This window comes from Castor canadensis, chromosome 5 (assembly GCF_047511655.1).
Source record: "Castor canadensis chromosome 5, mCasCan1.hap1v2, whole genome shotgun sequence".
Classification (NCBI taxonomy): domain Eukaryota; kingdom Metazoa; phylum Chordata; class Mammalia; order Rodentia; family Castoridae; genus Castor; species Castor canadensis.
Genome location: NC_133390.1, coordinates 90,875,213 through 90,890,249, shown reverse-complemented (window position 1 = coordinate 90,890,249; position 15,037 = coordinate 90,875,213).

Below are 15,037 nucleotides of genomic sequence, written 5' to 3'. Positions count from 1 at the left end.
AAAAAAAAAGTAGTGAGACTATAGGAGCGGATACATCATTACACTTATTTTGTGAGTATTATATTTTATATTTGCTCCTTTTAATTTCCATGATTTACCTAACCTTATTAGCTGATTTCTAATCCTAAAAAGAACAGTGTTTAGTTATACTATAGGGGCTTCTTTCCCTAGGATAAGTGTAGAGTTGAAAATTAGAGATGAGAGCAAAATAGTTTCTGCCAGGTATTGAAGGGGTGGGGGGGAGAGAGAGAGGGGGCGGTAAGGGAGGGGGTGGGGGCAGGGGGGAGAAATGACCCAAGCCTTGTATGCACATATGAATAATAAATTTAAAAAAATAAGTGCAGAGTTGAAATGTTGTCATTTACATACAACTACATAGAGAGAATGTGGTGCATACAATGAAACCTGACACATTGCCACTTCCCTGCACAAACTGTCAGAAATTAAACAGTCTTAAACATGCTCATTTTTTAAAATACTCAATGAAATGAAGTTACATAAAAGAAAATAAATTTAAAATGACAATCTTTTAGTATTTCCAAAAGCCTTCTACCAAAAGCATCTGTTAGGAGACATTAACAAGAAGAAAGGAATTTGGTCAAACTACAAATGAGACTAAGCCCCACTTCATACATAGCTAAGCAGGTTTTGTGAAAGAAGAGCTTTTCTTGGAGAACTACTTTATTTAAAGTATAAAGACATTCAAGTTTGAATACTTTAGTGTTCAGTTTAAACTGAAAACACCCAGGAAATCAGTATGGAGACAGGCATCAAAATAAAGTCACCAATTTTTTTCTCTCTCTCTGCTAGTTATTTCATTTTGCTCCTGATTCTGTCAGACTGGGAAATGGAGCAATGAAAGAAACAATGTCCAGTCTGAGTAAATCTTTTGACCGGCCTTGTGTTAACCCTGTAAAGTGACCTGAGGATAAAGAGTAAGCAATCAACATAGACATAAAGCTGTAATTCAATTAACAGATATTCATCCACTTTTTATTTATTGCATACTAACAGTGAGAAGGTACTCTGTTCTTGACTCTCAGGACACAGAGCTGATAAGCAAATGTCTACCCTAAAGAAGCTCAAAAATCAAGTATGAAGCTACTTACAAATCATTTGTAAATTTATGCCAATATGTTACAATGAAAGTGATAAATACAAAATAAAAACATGTAAAAAGTAGAGTGGCAGAACAAAGAAGAAAGAAATGAACATTTGCAGAAAGTATCGCTGGAAAAGGTAGTATTGTGCTGGATTTTTAAAGATAAGCAGGAATTTTTCTAGGCAAAAAGAAAAGAACATGCAAAAGCATGGGGGGTTGAAATATACCTAGCGCATATGGGGAACTTGTATATAGTGTGGGACTCCTGCTGTGATTTTGATGGGTTTACCTTTGTATGTTACTTGTTTTTTCTCTCTTACAGCCTTCAATATTTTTTCCCTAGTTTCTGAACTTGTTGTTTTAATGATGATATGTCGTGGGGTAGTTCTATTTTGATCTGGTCTGTTTGGTGTCTAGAGTGGGACTCCTAAAACTGGGAGTATATGTGGTTTTTGAAAACTTGAAATACATGTAGCATCAAATGTTAAAATGATAACATTCTGGTAATTTGTTGTTTGGAAATTGGTCAATAGGTATTTCCAATTTTGATGTGATACTGGAAGTTTTTAAATTATATATGTGGCTTATACATAATATATTTTATTAGGCAGTGCTATCCTAGACTATAGAAAACAAGGGGTTAATTGTGAAAAATAAGGCTGGATAAAAACATAGGCACAAATTATGGAAAACCTTTTGTGATATAGGAAGCACTCTTAATTTGCTCTCTAGAAAATCCCATATAATAACCATAGAATGGTCACAGGAGGCGTTGTGGTTGGAATACTGTAAAGATTGGAAAATTCCTGGGGAAGAAAGACAGAGCATTAATGTTAGACTCCAAAGCTAACTAGAATCCAAAGTCACTGAGAAAAAAGAGGAAATCATTTCACTAATAAAACAGTTTGGTCAAAACACAGAACTGAACAGAAGATTACTGCAGTCATGTAAGTATTTAGATATGCATTAGTGAGAAGAAGATAGTTTGAATGGAATAACCAACAGCCCAGAGCATAGCACACATCCTTTTACAGTGACTTTCATCATAAGCTCTCATTAACCAATTATTAGGACTTGAAATTTCCCAAAGGAGGCAAGAAATAGTGCCTGGCTGTACTCTGCACTAAAATATAATTTACACTGGGCTTGGCAACCTGGCGATGTGACTTCACTTACCCAACACTCTTTCTATCATTTAATATCTAACCTACGGGCAGATCCTACCTTGACAGGTAACTGGTCATGCTCTCTGATAATAAGTAGGGAACTGCAGGAAATAATGTTTTCAATGCAGCAGAAGACACTCTCCTGTGTGTCAGTACTAAAGGTTCTCATGATAGGAGATGCTGTCTCCTACAAGATTCAAAATTTTATGGCACTTTGCAGGAAAGTGAAGCATCATGATTCATCTCAAAGTCCATGCTGAAATATTCACACCCAGTTCTAGAAATTTATTTGAAGGAAATGGTTTGGGAGAAGGAGAAAGTAGGAAATAAATGTATAAAGATGAACACTGCAACATAATTTATAAAAATTAAATGCTCATAAAAGAGTGGGGAAATTATTTTCCATCCTATATATAGAATGTATTCAGTCATTAAAATGATTGCTATGGAAAATGCTTCTCAACTAAGAAAAGTAAAAATAGTATAATAGTATTTGCAGAGTATAATCTTTAATCTATTAATTATAAACAAAAATGTATATAAATCTCAATATACAGGTACAAAGATTAGAATGAAATATTTTGAGAAAAATGAACATACTTGCTAAGGGTACTGGGACAATTAACGCCTTTAGTTGTTTCACATTTTAAGCAATATTGTAGTTACCTAAATATGACACAGGAGTTTCTCCTCCTGAGAGAGCCTTACACAGAAAGCTCTTGTGCTTCAGGTAATTTTGAAGTAGGGACAGTAGGTTAAGTTACCTGAAGATACTGCAAGGGTTCTGGTGTTGCCCAGTTGATGCTATAGAACCTGCCTCTAGAGTTGCTGTTGGGTCTGATATAGAATCTCTTGGATTCCTGGGAGATGTTATAAAAACCAGCTCTTTCAAGCGAGTTCTGATGTTGGAATTCCAGAGCTTCCTTCCATCAAAAGCACGAGTTTGTAGGGAAGGATAAATGTTAGGGCAACCATTATCCTTGCTGATCCCTATAGGATCAAGTGGTTTTGCAATAGAGAAAAAAATGGGCTGCCCTTGGCTCTCCACATCAGCAGTATGACTCAGAGGGAGGCATCCACAGCCACAGACATTTCAAGGAAGCAAGTGGCAGAGTTCAAAATACCACTAAGCCATTTCTGCAAGGGTCATTCTGCCTTAGAAGAAGCAATACAGGCGGAAATGTATGTGAAATGTATGACTACCATTTTCTGAGACCTCATTGTTAAGCAATCTCTGTGCTGACTGCTTTCTGCATGTTATCTGACTCACCTTCTCAACAACTTTAGACATGTGTAACAGTCTCATTTTTCACAAGAAGAAACTGAGATCCAGAGAGATTGAGAATTGTATCCAAGTTTTCTCAATAAGGAAAGTGCTAAGTTGGAATGAAACTCAGTTCTCTGGCCCCATGTTCTTTTTACTTCATTGTTTGAATGAGAATGGTCCCATCTCCTGGGACCTGGCACGAACTGGCTCCTAGAGAAAATGCTTCTAAACTTTAGATTCTGTGGAATAGAGAAATGAAAGCACAACAATATTAAGGTTGGAGTTACCTAAACTGTCCCAGGAAAACTTGCTTCATAAATGTGGAAAATAAAGGCCAAGGAGATAAGATTCTATTTTAAAACAATATTTGCACACTCTTCAAACACAACTGTTTGGAGCTAAGTTTTATCTCCCTAATATTCATGTACTGAAGTCTTTACCCAGTACCTCAGAATGTGACTATATTTGAAAACAGAACCTTTTTTGAAGTAATTAAGTTAAAATGTATCATTAAGGTAGGCCATAATACAATTTGGCTTGTGTCCTTATAAGAGGAAATTTAGACACAGACATATAAAGGAAAAACCCAGAGAGAGTGGCCTTCGGCAAGCCAAGGAGAGAAGTCTCAGAAGAAACCAGCCCTCCTAATACCTTGATGTTGGTATTTTACATGTGAGAAATAAATTTCTATTTAAGCCAACCAGTCCATGGTAGTTTGTGTTAGAATCTTTAACAGACTACCACAATGACTATTTTCACTTCTTTTATGATCTTAAAATAATTGCTGAAGTGAAATTTGTATTGTAATTATTGTCATTTTACTCTAGAAATTGTGACATAGAAAGAAAGGGCAGAAGGACATAAGAGTTCCCAAAATACCTAGGTTAGTTTCTAAAAAATGGAAAGATTGTGTGAGGTCAAAGAATAGAACAGGCCTTCATTCTAAATATGATTCCTTCTCTATTCAGAGGCTAAGCTAAGTAAAATATCTCTTGTGTGGAATTACAGAATATTAGAGAATGCTTTCTGTGTTTGTCTCTCCTCCTCTCATTATACAGATTGATAAAAAGAGGCTCAAAGAGAAATATTTTATCCTACTGCACTATGGTGTGTTCCTTATTGCTTAGAAATCAGCAAGTGACTGGAAGTGCTCAGTGGCAGCAGAACTCATATGTTTAGCTATAAACAGAACGCAACCCTCTTAGTGTTTTCTGTACTTAGAAATACTTCAGTCAAAATGCTACCCTTGTGTCACAATAAAAAATGCTTTGTTTATTTCCAATTCATAAAGCACACAAGGATTTACAAGCTCTTGACAGAACTCTCAGGATTTAATCATTTTTAAAAAATGCTTTTAACTTGTTTTGTGAACTCTTCTCTATTATGTCCAGTAGATGGCACTACCTTAACTACAAGTTAAGTAAGAGAACAGTGAAAAAGCCAGAATGCTTCTAATATACATCGTAAATTCTAAAATCTGGGTCTTCGGACCAGCATTCTTAGCATCATCTGGAAACTTGCTAGAAATGCAGATTCTTGAGCCCCATTCCATCAACTGAATCAGAGCCTCTGGAAGTGAGGCCCAGCAATTTGTGTTTTAACAAGTTTAATAAGGTAAGAACCACTGATGAAAAGTGAAAAGTCTTCATAGAAATCCAGATCTGCATGAAAATTACACAATTTTTCACATTGAAGGTCTAGAAAAAAGTACATTAGAAATGCTAGGCACCAGGCTCACTAATCTCAGTTACTTGGGTGGCTGAGCTTAGGAGGATAGAGGTTAGAGGCCAACCTGGACAAATAGTTCATAAGATCCTATCTCCAAAATAACCAGAACAAAATGGACCAGAGGCATGGCTCAAACAGTAGAGTGCCTACACTGCAAGTGCGAAGGCCTGAGTTCAAAACCCAGTCTGACACCAAAAAAAAAAAATATATATATATATATATGCTATTTCCTAATAGATGCAATACTTTCTGAGGTGTTTTTGTTTGTTTTTGTGGTATTAGGGATTGAACTCATGGCCTTGCACTTGACCAGCAAGTGCTCTAATACATGAACTACTCTCCAGTTCTCTTGCTTTCTTAGTTTTTTGGCTTTTTCAGGTAGGGTCTCATATTTTCTCCCAGAGTGTCCTCAGATGGTGATCCTCTTATCTGTGCTCCTCAGTAGCTACAAACCACAACTGGCTTGCAGTGCTCTTTTGAAAATTTTTCTAGCATGTGCAAACCTTATCAGTGCATCACTGTTGGCCTAATAGTTATTGTCTCTTCTGGACCTTACATCTATCAACTTGTTTAATCTTCAACAAGCTCCCAGGGCATCTGCTCTTATCTCTCTTTTCATAGATGAGAAAACAGAGGCCCTCGGGTCACAAGACTGCCTCCTATTATGTGGCTGGTGAATGACAAACCAGTATTCAAAGTCAACTGGGTCTTGACACCAAAGCCCACACTGTATTTCTTTATGCCTATGTAGGGTTGCCAGATTTAGCAAACAAAGCTTCAGGATGCCAAGAAAGAGGTGGAGCAAGATGGAGAAGTAGAATTTTCCAAAAAATCATCCCCTCCTACCCCCTGCATCAAAATAAATTCAAATGCCACATAAACAAAAAAATTAATATATGTCCTATGCAGCATTTTGAGACATACTGAAAAGCTATTTGGTATTTACTGAAATTTGACTTGCCTATGTATTCTCCATTGTATCTGACAACCCTATCCTGTTGCCTCCATCTGTTTATATTCCAGCCAGTGGAAGAAAAGGAGGCTGAAAAGGGTCTTCAATCAAGCCTTTATGAATACATCTTATGTATGCCTCACTCCATAAGCTGCATTTTAACACTGCCAGGTGATCTATGTGTACATTACTATTCAGGGAACAGTAGGCCAGAAGGCTGCCAGTCCCCAATGACTTCTGTCCAGCAGTAGGCACCACATTCAGAGGCTCCTCCAGACCTGAGATTCTACCATTCTATAAGTACAGGTAATGGCAGATAGCTTATCAGTGTGCTTTATTTTTTGCTGTTACTTGAAATACTGATCTCAATCTATATTAAACAATGAAAATTACTGAAGTCAATAAACATTTAGAGAATTGTAACATTTGATTAGGTCTTGAGGGTTGGAAAAGTTGAACAGAATTTTATAATTAATAAATGTCATAAAAATGCCATAAGCAAGGTATTGGATTTCTAATCTCTTATTCAAGACACCAACAGAAGAGTCACAACAGATACAATGCTGCTCACTTACAAGTGAGAATACATTTGTACCCATAATATTAAATAAGAGATACAGAGGGAAAATAGTTCTCCAAATGATACATGTGCTCATTGAACAACTGGGAGAAGTAAAAGGCCTTCTCCTATCATGAAAGACATAAACAACTCATGTGGGATGTTATAGCATCCATTTATATAAAATTTTAAATGATCCATTCAGGAACTGGCTTCAAGGCTGGTTGCTAAAACAAGAATGCATCCAGTATCTCCTCTTACAGTGCCTACAAAAATCATTATAGCTCGAATAAATATATGAACTGGCCCATTTAGCAAGGGTTTCAATTTATGCCAGGCTTTGAAAGATGGGCTTATATTATAACTGGAGCTATAATACTGTCTAGGTCAGAACCTTGAAAGGGAGATGGTGGGTAGGGGGAGTAAGTAGTTGTATACAGAACCAGGAAGGCTGACTGCAGCATTTCACCAGAGAATCTCTGCAGTCTCCAATCTTGGATTTACTTTCATTATTCTGCATCCAGCCACAATTAGAAAAGTAATATAATTCATCTGTCTGATTTTAGCAAATCGGAAGTCTGTCTGCCTTAATAAATAGTTCTGCATTATTTCTTTGTTGGCTAACATTTATTTGCACATGGCTTAGAAAAAAGTACTTCATTAAATATTAACTATGCCACATAAGAAGGTTGGGATTTCCAAATTATTAATAACATTGAGCAAATATACACCTACCTCTCTTTATATTTGGCCTACAGAGATTCACATTATGAACAGAGTTTTCTATACTTATTTGGTCTTGAATACCTAGGTACTATTTTTCATAAATCCCTCTAAACAGTCTACATTTTAGACCCTGATCAAATATATTTTGCATTTTTCACTAAATCCACAGGATTATAAAAATATGTGCTTATTCCCCTAACACTAATCCAAGGAGACCCACTCTCTTTTGTTCTGAGGAAAGCATCTTCAAGGCAGGAGTGAGTCAGCATGGTGCCCTACAACAAAGGACAGGAAGTAGCTCTAGTTTACGCTAAGCCATGTGGGAAATTTGCAGTCATTTTTTGTTGGGACCCCCTAACTTTTTGACATCAGTTGAACCTTCTGTGTCTTAGCCATTGTATGGAAGAATCCAAGACTCTCCTAAGAAACACGGGGGACCTAAGGGACCTAGGCATGAATCATACCATCTGCCTTTCCTTTCTCCACTAGGCGATCAACCACAGCAGTACTCTATGCTGGGCTGAGCCCTGTACTAGATACTGCACATTCTGTCATTTTTATCTTTACAAACCTACATAAAAATGTAAACTGTGATTTTCTTTTGACAGGAAAACAAAATCCAAGATCAATTAGCTAACGAATGGAGTATCTAACCCAGGGTTATGTAAGCCAAAGCAAGTTCCACATTTCCTACTGTGATGGTTAATCTTAGATGTCAACTTGACTGAATTAAGAAATAACTGATAGCTGGCAAAGCATGATTTCTGGGTGTGTTTGTCAGGCTGCTTCCAGAGGAGATTGGCCTGTGAGTAGATGGAATGAGTGTGGAAGATCTATCCTCAATATAAGTGGGCACCATTTAGTCATCTGTGAGTTCAGGGAGGACAAAAAGGCAAGTTCAGTCTCTCCTGGAGCTAGGACCCCCTTCTTCTGTTGACCTTAAGCATCAGAATTCCAAATTCTAGGGCCTTTGAACTCTGGGATTTACATTAGTGGCATTCCAGGTCCTTAGGCCTTTGGCCTTAAAACCAAGAATTACATCATCAGTTCCCTTGGTTCTGAGACTTTCCAACTTGGACTGAGTCATACCATCAGCATCCCAGGGTCTCTGGTTTGCAGGTGCTCATCATAGGTCTTCTCAGTCTCCATAACTACATGAGCCATTTCCCATAACGAACCCTCACTGATTTATTTGGGTATCTATCTATCTATCTATCTGTCATCTAACCATGCATGTATCATGTCTATTTATGCATCTCCTATTGCGTCTTTCTGCAGAACCCTAATATACCTGCTTCCTATAAAATGTTGTAAAAAAATAAATAAATTGCAGAAGAACACTTAGAGAAAAAGGAAAAGGTCAACTTTAGTCTCAAGTGTGGAGCAAGGTAGAGCTTAGAACAAAGTCAGACTGTGAGACCCAACTCTAATGATTATGTAAGTAGAAAATGTATATATATTAGTGCTGGATAATCTCCATTTGCACCTGATGAGAGGCAATTTTCCATGGCATTCCTATGAGTCTTGTGATGGCTTTTGTTCAAGATAATCTTTTCAAGGATGTGTGCATAGCAAAAAGCCTTGGAAGGTAGAGAGAGTGTCCTGTCTGGGGCAAAGGGAAGATTTGTTTCCTGACCAGGATAATATAGAGAATGTCTCTCCCAGAGGACAGAGGTTGGCCATGTTTTCTAGTCTAGGGTGCCTATGTTCTGTGTTCTGCACACTCACTGTATGTACAGTATCCACCTGGGCTTGTCTTGAATTGGCCTATGTAACCTGAGGGCAAGGACTTGTCTACATACCAACCGAATCTACAGAACTATGAAGTGTTTACCTAACAGCTGTCTGCTTCTGCTTGGGGACTGTTTGACAGCACCACCTGCTTCTGCATCCCCATTCTCCATACTTCTCTATCCTGTTCTGAGCCTGACCTCTCATAGCTGAATTACATACCTGGGCCTCCTTGCCTCTGACTTCCTGATCAGGATCACCTATGGGAATTGTTGGATGAGATGGGACAGTTGTAGGAAAGAGGTCATGGTGCTTATTCCCTTGTTCCTTTTTTGCATCTGTGGCCACAGCTCTTAAGGCAGAGCCTCTTTCAGAGTCAGACTCTGATCACATAGTACTCTCCCCTTGCAACCTCAAGCCTAAAGAAGAAAATAGTACAGTTACTCTTGCAGACTTTGAATCTTCTTAGCTAAGTGTCTTAGTCCATTCTTGCTACTGTAACAAAATACCATAAACTAGGTAATATATAAAGGACAGAAATTTATTTCTCACAGTTCTGGCTTGGAAGTTCAAGTTGCCAGCCCCTGCCTTCTTCTACTCAGGGTCACTACATAGCACTTTAGCTTTAAGATATTGGTATGTTTTAAAACAGCAAAATCACCAACAATAAGCACAAACATTTGGAAAATGTGCCACTGAATGCACTGTGAAAAGGATACTTATTTATGGTCTGAACTTGAACAAGAAAGCAAAGCATCACCTTGTTCGACCTCAGCTAGGAATATGTGTATCAGGTGGCTCAAATTCTTACTTACTCTACACATGCCTGTTGTGAAGAAAAATTTTCAAGATGGAATAAATTTGGTCCAGAGCACTTAAAGTGGAGTCATGAGGTAGCAGTTATATGGGATCTCAGGCACATCCAAACCCAAATACCTGGATGCTTGCACATACATACTAGGATATAAACTGACTTTTTGGAACACAGCAAAGCACCACTCCCTAGAACTCTGTTTGCTGTTTTCTGCACAACTGCTGAACTGGAACATTCCTCTCCCTTTTTGAGAAACCATCCAGAGATTGTTAATAGCTAACAGGATGACTTATCCTTTGCCAGCACAAATCCAAAATTCTGACAAACAACAAGTGTAATCTCTCTCTCTCTTTTTATTCCCACAATTTTAAGCTTTAAATATGGCCTCCACTTTGTAAAACATCAGAGTATAGAGCCAAGAACGTTTGAGTCTATTGCCTGCCAGACTGTAATTCCTGTGAGCCCTAAATAAATGCCTTTCTTTTTTTGTTCTCAAATAATAGTAACAACAATGATGATAAGGAGTGAACTGCTTTGTCTTTAAGGATGGGCAGATCATAATCAGGAAGATTGGACTGTACAAGGGTAGCTCAGAGGAGGCAACCCAGGCAAAGGCCTGGAGGTAAGAAAGATACTGGTGTACCCTACAAGCTCTAAATCGGTCGGCATTATAGAAGCATAAAGGAGGGAAAACAGAGGAGAGAATGGTGAATGCTCCTCCTCTCCACAATTTGAAATTATCTGCTTTAGCCACACAGCTTAGCTTTTCTCCCTATAAATGCCTGCCAACTCTGGGCTGGAAAATAGCCATGATCAATAACATATGGGCTCTCAATTGACCAAACAACCATGACTAACTATTTGGAATCCTTATCACCATTGAGTCAATAGTTATTTAGTACTTGTTATGCATCTAAGCATAGTGATAAGTGATCCTAACAAAATCCTATGATACTTTGACTCAAATTAAATGGTACTTATGAATCAAGGTCAATACATCTATTGGCCAGTCTCCACCAATAGTTTCCCTTCTAAGAACTGGTTTCTTATTCTCTTCCAGGAAGTCTGAATCCAAAAAACATCCAGATCAATGTCGTTCAAGGTAAATCCTAGGCTCTACACTGATAAATGTGAACCTATCCAAGGGATGGATTGTGAGTAATGTAGACTCTCCATAATCTTCAGCATTGATATTTAGGTTTCCCTCAAATAGCTATATAAATGATAAGTAAAAAGAGGATGCTTATTATGCTGGTGCAGCTTCAAGACAGGTCACCTGTCACTTAGCACCTCAACCTCAGGCTTTCCTTAAGCTTCACTGTGTAGAAATCCACCTAAGTAAAAGTTTTGCCTTTTTTTTTAATGGGAAGATCTTTGAGGTAGGAGGAAAAAGTTTCAGCAATTACAATAAAGGTAATAAAAAGATATTTTGTTTTTGCTAGCTATACTCCATAGACAAAGTATTTTTAAATAATTAATAAAAAGACAGAGGGCTCTGTGTTTAGAAGAGTCCTGACTTGGTTTAATTCTCTGCTGTTGCTGTCTGGAAAGTCCTAATGATTTTTAAGAGAGTTCCATGTTTTCATTTCGCACTTTACTCTGTAGGTGACTTAGGAGTCCTAAGGTGGGTGGTCATTGAATGCACAAGTAATCACAGAATAAAAGTATAGTAGAAAGATTTATAACAGGCTTTGAAAAATATTTGGATAATTTATGCAAAGGCAGAGAGAGCCTTTCTAGCAAGCATAGCACCCTTAGTTCAAACCCCAGTACCACCAAAAAACAAAAAAACACTTTTATAAAAAGGGCTGGCAAACTGACTTAAATGGTGGTAGAGTGCCTATGACTACCTATCAAAGACAGAGGGAGCCTTAAAATTCTGAATTAATGTTTTTTCTGGGAAAATACTAAAAACAAATGAATAATTATAATTCAAATTCAAATTAAATTCTGAAAAAAATCTCCCCAAAAGGTTCCAAATAGTTAAATTAATATTCTTTTTCTTTACCTGTTTTTCTTTGACTTAAATAGCTAGTTTATTTCACTTAATCTGCATCATTGTTCAGCTTCCAGAAAGGATTTACTTTACATCGACCAGGAAACACACAATTATCAGAGAATTCCACAAGGTGTCAGCCTCGGGCCAAAATGATAAATCCAACTCAGCAGGTAGTTTTAATTTTTAGAAATAAGCCTTCAGGCCTCCATTTTGGCTTTCTGTGTTTGTGAATCTATAGTAATAGTGCAGCTCCCATTTGTTCAGTGTCTAGTATGTGTATGAGCTTATTATGTATTATTTCTAATCTTTAAAATAATTCTGAGCTTCAGTGTAAATGTCTATATACCACCAAAATTCATGTTAAAATCTTAACCCCCCAATGTAATGATAGTAGGAGGTGGGTGTTTGGAAGATGATTAGGTCATGGGGAAGGAACCTTCATGAATGGTGTTAGTTCCCCCTTAAAAGAGACCCCAGAAAAATCCCTCATCCACTCTGCCATGTGATGTTGCAGTGAGAAATATGGACAACTACAAGGAGGAAGACACTTAGACACTGCACCTGCCAGCACTTTCATCCTTTGATATCCCAGCCTCTACAACTGTAACAAATAACATTTCTGATGTTTAGGAGCCACTCAGTCTGCTGTATTCTGTCTCAGTTGCCTCAACAGATCAAAACATTATATTGATTTTAATTGCCATTTTAAGAATGAACAAAAAAACCCCCTAAGGTTCATAAAGGTTAAGCCAATTTCCCAAGACATAATATTCAAAAGCAGAACTATCTGAACTCTAGTTTTGGGCAATTTCCAGTAAACCATACTTCCTTAAGGTATCAAGCAAACACAATAGGCAAAGGAGTTCAGAGTAGACATGCAACAAACTCTGGGATCCTGCTCCCAACCAGCTCTTATTCAACTCCAGGGTGCCAAAATGCCACACTGGGTCCAATAGGCACCAAACCAGCAGCTGCCCTTCCCTGGGTTTATGAATATCACAGGGACACCCTGCGGGGCCATTCCCAGGGATATCCAAACCCTGCAAAAAGGTATTGCTATAAAATCCCATAGGTTTGGTTAATCATCTACAATTATTGTTATCTAATATTTGTTATTTTCATATTTGGAGTAAACCCTGGGCATTAATGGTACTGGTTTCTTTCTTTTCAGGGTGATCAAACCCAGAATCTTTGGCATGCTAGACAAGCATTCTACCACTGAACTACATCCCCAGCATTATACCTGAAGTTTCTTGACCAGACTACAAACTTAACCCTCTTCCCACTAAAGTTTCAGAGCTGTGCATCCCTATTTAGAAGGTGATTCAACAATAAGTTCACCTTTCTGGTTGCTGAGCCTTAAACAAAGATCCTTTCTGCTTCAGGCTTTTTTCATTTGGATCCATTGCCTTGTTGTACTGATCCTAAATCCTTAACTTGGAAAGACAGTAAGTAACATGAGAATTAATATCTCAGGCTCTGAAATTGAGTCTTAGTACTGTCACTTTTAGGGTAATCAGCCCCATTCTGGTTGGCTTAGGAGTGCCTTAGTTTTAGCATTAAAGGTTCCAGCATACCAAGAAATATTTCAATGACGGTCAAACTGAGACAGTTAGCCAACCCTAGGTTCACACTCTAATATGCAACCTTGAACAGGTCACTTATGCTTTCAATACCTGTTAGGCAAAAATAATAAAAATACCAATTAATGAGATGTGCACATATTGCTTAGGATGGAATAATCCATTTTAGCTATTAATATTATTTCGACCCCTTAGATTCACTCATCCCATAACTCTTCCAGAGCTTTTGAACTGGAGTGCTGCTTTCTTCTTGCCAACCTTTTCCAAAATTGAGAAGCCCCACTGCAGATCCTAAGACCCAAAGTTGGCACCATTTCCAAACTCTGTCTACCCTTGCTTTCTCCACATTGCTTGTTCCCTCACTGTCAGCACTTCTACTTAAGAAGTGTCTGGGAGCTATTTGTTTTTAATCATCAGTAACCACTGTGACCACTCACACTCCCCAAAGCTTCAAATGACCCTTGAGATTGTTCTTTTCAAAGCACAGACAGTGGTTGCTGGGAGAGTTTGGGAAGTCTATGCCTGGTGTTACCTAAAATCTGAATGTGGCTGAAAATGTGTATGTGGATTTTATTCATTTTATTCACTGGTATAGTATGAATCTAGCCTTGAGAATAATTTTATTGACTTGGCCAATAATCCTTCTCAAACCAACTGCATCTAATGTCTTGTGTAATTAATGATCTTTTTCCAACCAAGAATTTAATGGCTGTCATGCTCGACTACACTTTGACATGTACATCTTCATCATCTTTGTAAACACTACATTCTGCTATTTTATAAATGCACTATGCATAATTAGATTCTGTTTTGTCTTATAAAATATAATTACTTTTCTTTGCAACAAGTAAAGGAATGATGTCTGCTCTATTTTCTTTTTCCATCTAGTATACACTATGTGTATTTTCAAACACAGTAAAAATATACATGCATATGGTCTCACTAAGGAAAGCTTGCCAAAACATTCTGACTATATGTTATCTACCACTCAAAAAGTCATAACCAAGTGTCTACAGCTAAAAATCATGTGCTTTATTTCTATCTTCTAAAGAGATACTCAAGGTTTACATTTCCTTTTCATAGGATATCATCTCTTACTATATTTTTAGACTTTGTCATCTTAAGTGAAATCAATACCTTGAGATAGGAATATTTATATTTTTGTTCTCTGTCTTCTAATCTAAAATATCTTCCTTATTAGCTAAATGACCAATCTGTAGAGGAAAGCAAGTTTGGACATCTCTCAATGCATATTTCTGTGTAGCTCAAGTCTACTTTCTTCATTAGCCTTAACTGAAGTTTCATGTTACTGGGAGTAAACTTAACTCTCCCCACTCCAGTCTAATTTCTAATCCCTCTCTGAGACCATAGACCCAGTCCAAAGGAGAACCTAAGGGTCAGGTATTTGTT